The following is a 10,829-nucleotide window of genomic DNA, read 5'->3' on the forward strand; positions in this document are numbered from 1 at the left end:
GGAAACAGTAGATAAAGTGACTGAAAAAGCGTAAGGTAAAAAGTTACAAAAAAGTGGTAGTGTCCAGTCAGTTATTGTTGTTTTAAACCTTGTACGATGTCTACAGTTCTGAAGCAGTGAGCTTAAGTCATCCCTGAAACATGTTAAGTAGTCACCAGAGGTATTGGTTATATTATAATATTAAAGTCTGTTATATATGTGTATTTAGTCGGGGATTGTATATCGGTATTGTTGGCTTTCCTCGTTAAGATGTATCATAGGCTGGTGAATTGATATATGGGCAATTCCATGTCAAAGCACTACAACCTGACCCTCTCAGATTTTTTTGAAATTAATATGCATATATTACTCATAAATCATGGCACAAATTAATTTTTTCACATTTTTCTGACGAAAGGTTATCGAGTAATGGGCCTTCAAAAATTGATAAGATGACAAATTTTTGACTTGCGGAACAATTTTGTTTTCTTTGCAACTCGTGTTCTAATTAAACTAGAACAATAAAATTTACTTCATTGGAAAGCTCTTTTAAAGAGCTTTTATATGATACCAAACATCATTAGTTTAATATATATACACAAATTGTTAAAAAAAAACATTGTTGAATTTACCAAATTTTGAAAAACTGTATTTTTAAAATTATCAAAAAAATGTCAAATATACACTTTACATCTACATATTCTGAAAGTTTCAACGTAGGATGAGTGTGGGATCACTATCAAAGCAATTTTACGTTAAGATTGGTGCTTTAAAAGTTTGTAAAAAACTGCTTTATTTTAGATATTAGGTCTACTTCTCAGCAGCTGTATGTTGTTGTAAAATGTGGAAATTAAAAATAACTTATAATTGACAAAAGAATGTGTTTTATGCTTCTGTAATTAATAAATACAAAATGAAAACTTTAAATAAATAAATAAATAAATAAATAAATAAACACAGAAAGATGAATACCTGAGATCAGACCTAAATTCAGTTAGTAATGACTATTATTTACAAATAGGCATCCTATTAGTGCACTTCTTCATACTTCGAACTAATCAGTCTGTTGCACATCAACATTTCTGCACTGGATAACTTATATGTTCGCCCTGTAGCAATTTGAGGGTTCACAATTGCCACTACTTCCCTACTGCGTATGGAAAGAATGTCTGGATGACTCGGAAATGTAAAAGATGGTGACGGTCCATGTGGATGTAAGAAACTGTGATTTCATCCTTCTCCTGATTTTTTTTCAAGTACACAGGTTAACCACCAGTGTCCATTATAATCACAAGCAACATATCCTTTTATGTCTTTGAACGGTATTGTATCATTGCCAGAAACTGTCACCTGTTCAATTTTACTATCATCAGAGTTTGAATACACTTTTGCTATTATTTTGTCCTTGCTAAAAGGAATAAAAGTGTGAAGTTTTTGTGTCCTTCAATTTTGCAGTATTTCTCAAATCTCTCCATAAGTTCCATTTCTTCATTTTTGTGATCTTCTTTAGTAGCATACTTGAAGTTCATTCCTTCTATGTTATCCTTGACAAACATATAAAGTTGTTTTGGTGTCTTTATTTGATCACTGTATGGCCGTTGCAGACTTGCTCTCCTCCCATGCGAGGTGGCTGAAAAATGCCATTCAGCTTCAGTTTGGAAATCTTCTTCATGATGGCACAGGTTGATAAAGTTCTTCCCATTATAATGAGCTGCTGCTCCATCAGAGAAATAATATATTTTTCTTGGTTTTCTACCAAATTTAACAGTCAGGAAGTCCATCAAGTACGATAGGAACGAATGCACAGCAACAGTGTTGTGTGTTAGGCATTCTGATATGATTACAATACTTGTGTGCTCGAGTTTATTCCCATCCTTGTAATAAGCAACAATGGGATGAATTGTTGCTTGCGTGTTTGTCCAGTGATAGCCTTGACCTTCGTCCTGGATGACAAAGGAGTAATTCTCAGAAAAGTCAGAGATTGCCAAGACCTCGCCTTCTTTAAGTTTATCTCTGTCTCTTTTTGGAAGATTGATTGTTGACTAGCAACAAATGAATGCTGTGTAAGCAATTTTAATTTATCAAAAAACAATAAAGTTGTCAGATCATTTTATGATTGTTTCTAGAGATGTGTGATCAACAGAAACCCATTGCTGATAAGTTATATTACCAAAATCATTAGTATTCAACAAATCTTGTAAGTATGTCTTAAATGTTTCTGAGCCAGGGATGAATTTACATTCACCAAAATGACAAGCAGGTAATGACGGATTACATACAACTCTTGCCATGCAGTCTTTCTAAGTTTTTATTGGATTATCTTCATCCTTTGTCAGCTGAGGAATGTTACATCCAGTTAGCATGAGTTTGAAGTTTTGAATGGTAGTACACACACACACACACACACACACACACACACACACACACACACACACACAATGTGTACCACTACTTCCAGCTAAAACACAATTTTTGGGACGTAGGTCTGCGAACTTCAAAAATCAAATGTGGAGCTCTGGATGGTTGTCTTTAAAGTTAGGGTAAATTACTTTCAAATTACTTAAAACAAGCCGTTTTTGTACTTGCAGTTATCTCTCACAAGCAAAAAATCTTTTTTCCCAGGCATTGCCCTGCTTATCTCATCAGAACAATAAAAGTTTCTAACAAAATCAGCAGTTGTTTGATCAAGAGTATTGTTAGGTTTTGGGTTTGGTGAAGACAAAATTCCCTTGTCCTTCACCAAATCTTTTACTCATCGAGCCATGTAATTTGTTAGGTTAAATTCATCTTGAAGCTTCTTAACACTCCAGCTTTTAGGTAAAATGGTAAGAATTTCCATCTGTTTGAGATGTACATGAACGAAATTTATCTTTTAGCTGACTGATCATCTCAGATTCTGCATGATCATGTACCTCTTATTCTTTTTTGGAAGGAAGCAATAATACCTTTGTTTGAATTGTTGGAGTTAATTTAATTAGTTTTTCGTTAGGATATTTTACTTCACACAGTCGTTTCTTCTTTTTGGCGATTCACCAACGGACTGCAAAGAAGCATTCAACCTTTCTAAGGCCTCACTTGCTGCAATGTCTTGTACGTCACTATCACATACAACATTTTCAATGTCTTGTACGTCACTATCACATACAACATTTTCAATGTCTTGTTTCACCACAGAATGCAGTAGATCATCATCATTATTGTCTGTGCTAGACGTATCACAAATTTCTACTTGTGCAACTTTTTTACGGCAGTTGTCACACACTTTAAATCGAAAAGTTAAAAGTTTTCTTGCTATCGTCCATTGTGAAACAGGCTGTAAGTTTTTCTTGTGGTTATTGTGGCCCTTTTTGTTAAATGGATTACAGCACAAAGCTGAAATTTGAGGCATTTTACATTTCTCAAGTGAACAAACTAATTGGAACACATAGCGTGTTGTAACTGCAAGTGGTGTGCTTACACTGTGTTACTGTTAGCAAAACTTTATACCAACTGATTGGGCAATGCAGCTCCCAGTACCAATAAAGAAATATAGTCACTGCAAAATACATTCAGGTCCTTGGGTACTGAATCTTCTGGCCCTGTTCAAAACTAATAACTTTGGTCCGTGTACACATAACAAATAAATTAAATTGCCTTACTTCTAAAGCAGCAACAGTGGATCATGTTACATTTTGTTCTCTCATGAAGAGGATAAAATGTTCTTGCTACAGGCTCAGCGGCGTGCAATGCTGCCCGCGTTGAAACTGTTACATACTTTAACACTTTTCTGATTCTGGCACATCAATACTTCTCGGATTCTGATTGAAAAAAGGTTTGTTTCAGAAAAATATTCATTGGATTAAAGTAAACACGACATGGAAGAGGATGAGATACACTGATAAGGGGATATGCTCAGACTGAATGCTTCAGTTTGAAAATTGTATTCAAAATGAAGTTTCACCTTCACAAAATCTGATACGAAACATTTTACATTAACTTCAAAATGAGTGAACTTCTCAATTGTTCTATAATTTTCACGTACTGTCTTAATTAAAAACACTTGGACTGTTACATCAGGAAAACATCTGACATCGGTTGACAAAACAGACTCCAAAATTTAAATTCTTTACATCAGAATTACAAAACACACAAAATATTACAAATCGGATGTACCGAATCAACCTATACATTACATCTGATGGGAAATACTTGGTTCCGACATTCAAGAGTCAGTATTGTGGAATTCAGCCAAATCCACATACCGTGTTGTTGCATACTTAAAACTAAATATACAACATTTCATTACCTTACAAATTTATTCCAGTTGCTTTCCCTTATAGTTACAGTGTAAATTCATTACTCCTCTATAACTGCCATGGACAATGGTCAATCTTTGTTAACAATTAGTATCACTTCAGTAAGCTTATGGCCTCACAAATTAATAATGCACACTTTACACTTTTATAGAAATAACTATAACCTAACATTTACTGGCTATGTGTGAGCATAAACAACGTCATTCATCACTTCATTTAATAAAAACTGTATTATGCTATGTCCGTAGACCAACAACTAAATTCTCACAGCTAGCCATTAACTTTAAGTCTTACATCCTACCTGTAACAGAGCGCAACGGCAGCTACGACTGTGCTCTGCATGGTCCTACTTACAATCGATTCTGCCACTCGGGCAACATCTTTTTTTTTCAGTGGTATCAAAGATACTATCTCTTCTACATACGACAACCGTTTCAAGTTATTTTTCGTTAATTTTATCTCAAAATCGGGCTCCACGTACAAGCGGACCCTTCACAAGTGTGGGAAGGAGTTAGGTAGCCAGTGCTACCGTATTTTGTTCTACAAAGAGAAACAATTCATTAACAGCAGAAGTCGTAAATATGAACCCAGCCTCATACACCCCGCTCCTTGAAAACAGTTCTGTTCCTTTAATTTTCAAAAACTACATCACCTAGCTGGGAAGACATAATTCTACTTTTCTCTGACAATGGGACCACTTACAAACAGACAACAATAACCATCGACCATTCATAAACCTCTTACCGTCGTTGTTATTATTTATTTATTGAGGTTTTCCTTTATACAAAGGTTTTCCCCGACATAACAAATACATGGAAATTATTAAATTGGTTACATAAGATCTTAACTTATCTCCTCTGGATGTGCCCCAGCTGTTTCGATCTTGTATATATCCTCCTTCTGCGCCATGTCTTTTCATTGTTAACTGTACATTTCGGAGCCAGGTGGTCATAGGGCGCCTCCTTCTCTTCTTTCCCTCCGGTTCCCATTCCAGGATCATTTTTGGTATGCTGGATTCCTCCATTCTTCTTGCATGCCTGTACGATTGTAATTTCTATTCAGCAAGTCATCTATTCCTTCTTGCTGATCTTCTCCAGAAGCCCATTTCTACTACTTGCAGCTATTTTGTGTGTTTCAGATTAGTAACCCATCTCTCCACTCAATACATAATTATGCTCTCTAGTACCGATTTAGGTATGATTCTTTTGGTTCGGTTTATTACATTTCTGTCCCATGAGATTCAGTTGAGCATACCGATGACCTTCTTTCCACTGCTAATTCCTTTATTAACTTCTACCTCTAATTTTCCTAGATGGGCAGCCTTGTAACAGACCCTTGCTTGTTCTAAATTTCTGTGAAAGTGTATTACCAATATTCACTTGACATAGGTTACCTTTATATATTTCTTGTATTATTTTGATTAAAGGACCCTTATGTTCGCTACATGTAATGCTCTTCAAAGTAGTTTTCTCGGATTGGTATCATGTGCTTCTTCTAAATCTATGAATTAATTGTATGCTTTTTGATTTTTCCCTATGTTTCTCTAAGATCTGTCATAATGTAAAAATACAGTCTATTCATGATCTGCCGGCTGTGAAGCCATAATGTTCTTCTTGGATTTTAAACTTTATTTCCAGCTTGCTCTTTTAATTCTTTTTCTAAAACTAATCATTAATGTGTTTATACCATAAATTCCTCGATAGTTCGAGCAGCTTCAGCGATCCCCCTTCTTAAATGTAGCATTAGTATATTCTACCTTAATTTCTTTGGGTACTGAATCTCATGTAACATTTTATTGAATAATCATGTTATTAGTTTCACAATTTCGTCACCACTATACTTCAAGAACTCGAGACTGATTCTGCCTGGTCCAAATTATTTACCATTCTTCCCTGTTCTTAATACCCTACTCACCTCACTTTCTAAAATTTGGATCTCCTTCCCTTACCGTTCCTTTCCTATCATTGCTCGTCCCTCCAGATATTCTTCTCTATATTTATTTAATAATTTCTGAAAAGAGTCTTCCCATTCCTTTGGTTTTATCAGGAAGTTCAAATTTTAGGGGGGAAAATAGGTCAGTTGGACTACCACCACTAACCTAACCCCCTCCACTCTCCCCTCCCCACTCCTCCACGCAACAAGAAAATAGCGGGAAGTTCAAATTTTTGTGGGAAAAACGTCCTTGGGTTACCTCCACTAACCTCAGAAAATGGCGGGGAAGAAAAGGTCACTTGGGCTATCTCCACTAACCTAAGTCATCCAACCACCACTCTTCCCTGGAATTGTAGGGAAAACGACTCAACCAGTGCTGGGCTGCTGAATAGGATAGACGTAAGTCTTTGTTTTGCATGCAGTATTTATTTAAACAATTTGAGTTGTCGTAGGCAGTACATCCATCCAGTGTGTTCACCATGAGGTCCAGAGTCCAACAGACCTTGTACGTAGTACTGCCACCAGAGGGCGCTATCGTCCCATGGCGGTCTGGGGAAAAAATGGTGGGAAAAGGACTCAGTCTGTGTCCAGCTGCTGGGGGGAGGGAAACTTTCAGTGGAAAGTTGCAAGAGTTTATAAGGGAAGGATTTCATGTAGTTTATTTGTAATGCTGACACAAAACACTCACCCTGACGTGCTTGGTATCAAAATAAATAGCCTACAGACCTGTAAACTACTCATATATTACTGAAACAATGCAGTACACTGATCTACAGACTCGAAAACAACTCGTACATTGTCAAAATAATGCATGTAGAGCGCCCTGCACACACGCTCACTAATTGTTAACTGTCTAAATAACGCATTTCACAGCACACAGACCTGCAAACTGCTCGTAAGTTACTGAAATAATACAGTACACTGATGAACAGACACGACACTACACGTCAAATTGACGAAATAATGCATGTATTACGCTATGCAAACACGCTCACGAAGGTTAAACAGCCGAAAGAATGGTGTGCACAAACACTCATTGCACATAAAAACGCTTTCAAAATATCTTTAAGAAATTCGACTGCAACGTATCAGCAAACGGTTCCCTACAGAGTTCCAAGGCGAAATGATGACTGGATGCATTCTTCCTAGCGATCCTAATAGGACAGCCTCTGCCACATGCAAGACCTGTCTGGCAGCGCAAGTGTTTACCTCAGGTCCAGCGCCGAGCGACATGTTTGCATAGTGGCTCACCCTCGAAGGTGCACCTAAAAGGTTGTCAGTGTTATACTGACATCACATGTCTATGTAAATACGAGCCAAGTCTCCCTCTCCAAAATCGTAAAGTGTTGCAGAAATAGTTAGCGGGCGCTTTTGTTGTAGAAGGAGCTTTTGTTATGTCTCAGCTTGTCCGCATGGGAGTTCTTGTCCTAACAGGACCTGTTCACGAAAACAGCCCAGGATAATACCGAATGCATTCTTCATGATGGTCCTAACGAGGCACCCCATCCGTCATTTGTTACCGTTCCTGGAAAACGTGACTTCATGCTTTCAACAAACATCTCCGAAATGGTAAACGTTCTCACCGCTACGCAGTCGCTCCTATCTCCCAGCACAAAGGATTAGTCTCGTGTAGTTCGCGATCGAACTAGTTCGGAAGAGCACTCCCACAGGCGATCTACGCGAACTAAAGTGTGCGTCATTTATGTTGGCGGCCGAGTTTAGGTTCGTTCTGCGCATCTGACGTCAAAAAATACAGTCAGCCAATGAACAGAGAACGACGTTGCCAGATCTCGACTGCAGAGCAGAGCACGGACGAGTGTCTTCAGTTTTAGAAACGTTCAGTCATAAATAAAGTAATAGAACAAAAGCAATGTCTTGATAGCAGACTTTGTTTTTTTAAAGTTTGGAAAAATATTATTTATACCAATTGCTTCAATTTCTATTAATTAATTAAACCAAACAAGCAATAAGACTCTTAATTCAGGCGATAGCAAGGAAAGGTGTTTGTATCAATTTCACGAACCGCTTTTGCGCAATAAAGAACAGCGGTAATTGTTTATTTCCTATTGTACTTCGACGAAGTGCGAGTAATTCATAGGCATACCAACAGTGTTTGTCAGAATTTTGCGTGACCTGTTAGAGTCCTTATGGAGATACATTGCATGACGAGCTGCGCTAGCGTAACGGAAAAGGCGTTGGGATAGAAAGCGAAAAGTAAAGAGTTCAAACCTTGTGCGATGCTAAATATTTTCTTTATTTAAAAACAATATCGAAATGTCTTACTTCACGAAGTTTATTCGTTTGAATGCAGTTTTTTGAAATTTCTAGTGCTTTGTCTCTTAATTAACCCTTTCGCTGCTGCAGTCACGTGCTCCCCGCATTCCGCGCTGTGCGCGATTTTGTCATCACTGCACTGCTCGCCTGTGCAGACACATGGTGTTCCCACTGCTTTGACACACTTATCATTCGATTTCACAAAAACTATTTGGCCCAAAAATTAGATTTTTACACGTCTTATTGACTGATACCTTCCCCCCATAAATGACTTAATTTTGTTTCGATGTTCAACCCAGTTATTGTGCAGCATTAGATGTAGTAAACCATTGAACGAAATTTTGATTAGTTTGTAGAGGTAAAAGTCCATAGCGTATACTTTCCGTATGGTCGATTTTAGTTGCCACAATGTTGAGAATGAAATTTGGACAAGGTACCTCAATTTCATATAAAATTTACTCTATAACAATATCTCATTTAATTTAAGTGCCACATAGGTGTCGTATGTAATATTGAGAAATATTCCGACTTTCGCGACTGTAATAAAAGTTTTATTTACACCGGGCGCGTTTGGCTTTATTGTAAAACACTTCAGTCAAATGAAGTGGGGGGAAGGTATCAGTCAAGAAGATGTGTAAAAATCTAATCTTTGGGCCAAATAGTTTTTGTGGAATCGAATGATAAGTGTGTCAAAGCAGTCGGAAACACCATGTGTCAGCACAGGCGAGCAGTGCAGTGAGAAAATCGCGCACAGCGCGGAATGCGGGGAGCACGTCTCTGTAGCAGCGAAAGGGTTAATGCGGCCGTGGTGGCTTTACTTACTGCGCGCTCCCCCCTAAACGTAAGCTTGCGAACTATACTATACTATGGAGCTGCTTTTCTTGGCGCGTGCGTCGTGTGCAACTGGCAACGCAGCAATCTCCCGCGTCTGGGCGGGCATGCGCGAGCCGCCAAGATAAAAGAATTCAACTATAGTTCACGGATAACCTCGCTACTTGGTTCGTTCGCTCTCTTCCGAAGACCGACGGACAATAGCGAGACGGAGCGAGAGCGCCCAGTAGGCTTTAAAAAATCACGTGATTCCCCCCCACCCCCCGCCAATGAGCGTCATATCGTGTTGAGCGTCTGCCAGCTGCAGTTACATAGTTCAGTGCTGCGAATTTTCTGTTTTACGGTATTCTGCACTGCAGTGTCTGACATATAACCGTAGTACTCAGCATTAGGTAAGTACAGTGCCTAAAATGTGTAATATAAAATGACTATCATCACATAACAATAGACTTCTACAATGCGATGATGTGGAGTACGGTAATGCGTATCGGTTGATTATAGGGTTACTATGTTTTGTTTTAGGCTGTTTATTACGATGTCATCAAAAAGGAAACATAGTTCCTTGTGGACACATTTCACTGAATTTGTTGTTGTTGTTGTGGTCTTCAGTCCTTAGACTGGTTTGATGCAGCTCTCCATGCTACTCTATCCTCTGCAAGCTTCTTCATCTCCCAGTACCTACTGCAACCTACATCCTTCTGAATCTGCTTAGTGTATTGATCTCTTGGTCTCCCTCTACGATTTTTACCCTCCACGCTGCCCTCCAATGCTAAATTTGTGATCCCTTGATGCCTCAAAACATGTCCTACCAACCGATCCCTTCTTCTAGTCAAGTTGTGCCACAAACTTCTCTTCTCCCCAATCCTATTCAATACCTCTTCATTAGTTACGTGATCTACCCACCTTATCTTCAGCATTCTTGTGTAGCACCACATTTCGAAAGCTTCTATTCTCTTCTTGTCCAAACTGGTTATCGTCCATGTTTCACTTCCATACATGGCTACACTCCATACAAATACTTTCAGAAACGACTTCCTGACACTTAAATCTATACTCGATGTTAACAAATTTCTCTTCTTCAGAAAGGCTTTCCTTGCCATTGCCAGTCTACATTTTATATCCTCTCTACTTCGACCATCATCAGTTATTTTACTCCCTAAATAGCAAAACTCCTTTACTACTTTAAGTGTCTCATTTCCTAATCTAATCCCCTTAGCATCACCCGATTTAGTGGACACAGACAAAAGAAAAGCAAAATGTAACCACTGTTCAACATTAATAAGTGATGCAGGAGGCTCAAACGGAAATTTAACCCGGCATATAAAAACAAAACACGTTTTAATCCCAATAACGATGGAAAGACATCCACCGATAATGTCGAGTTTAAACTCACTGCAAGCAAATCGAACTACATCCTTATTGGAGAATGTTATTTCGCTATCAGCCTCCCAACAATCAATGAACCAATATATTCTAAGACCACTATCAGTCCGAAAGGTTGAAGAAATAGACAGACAA

The sequence above is a fragment of the Schistocerca nitens genome, chromosome 9 (assembly GCF_023898315.1).
Source record: "Schistocerca nitens isolate TAMUIC-IGC-003100 chromosome 9, iqSchNite1.1, whole genome shotgun sequence".
Lineage (NCBI taxonomy): Eukaryota > Metazoa > Arthropoda > Insecta > Orthoptera > Acrididae > Schistocerca > Schistocerca nitens.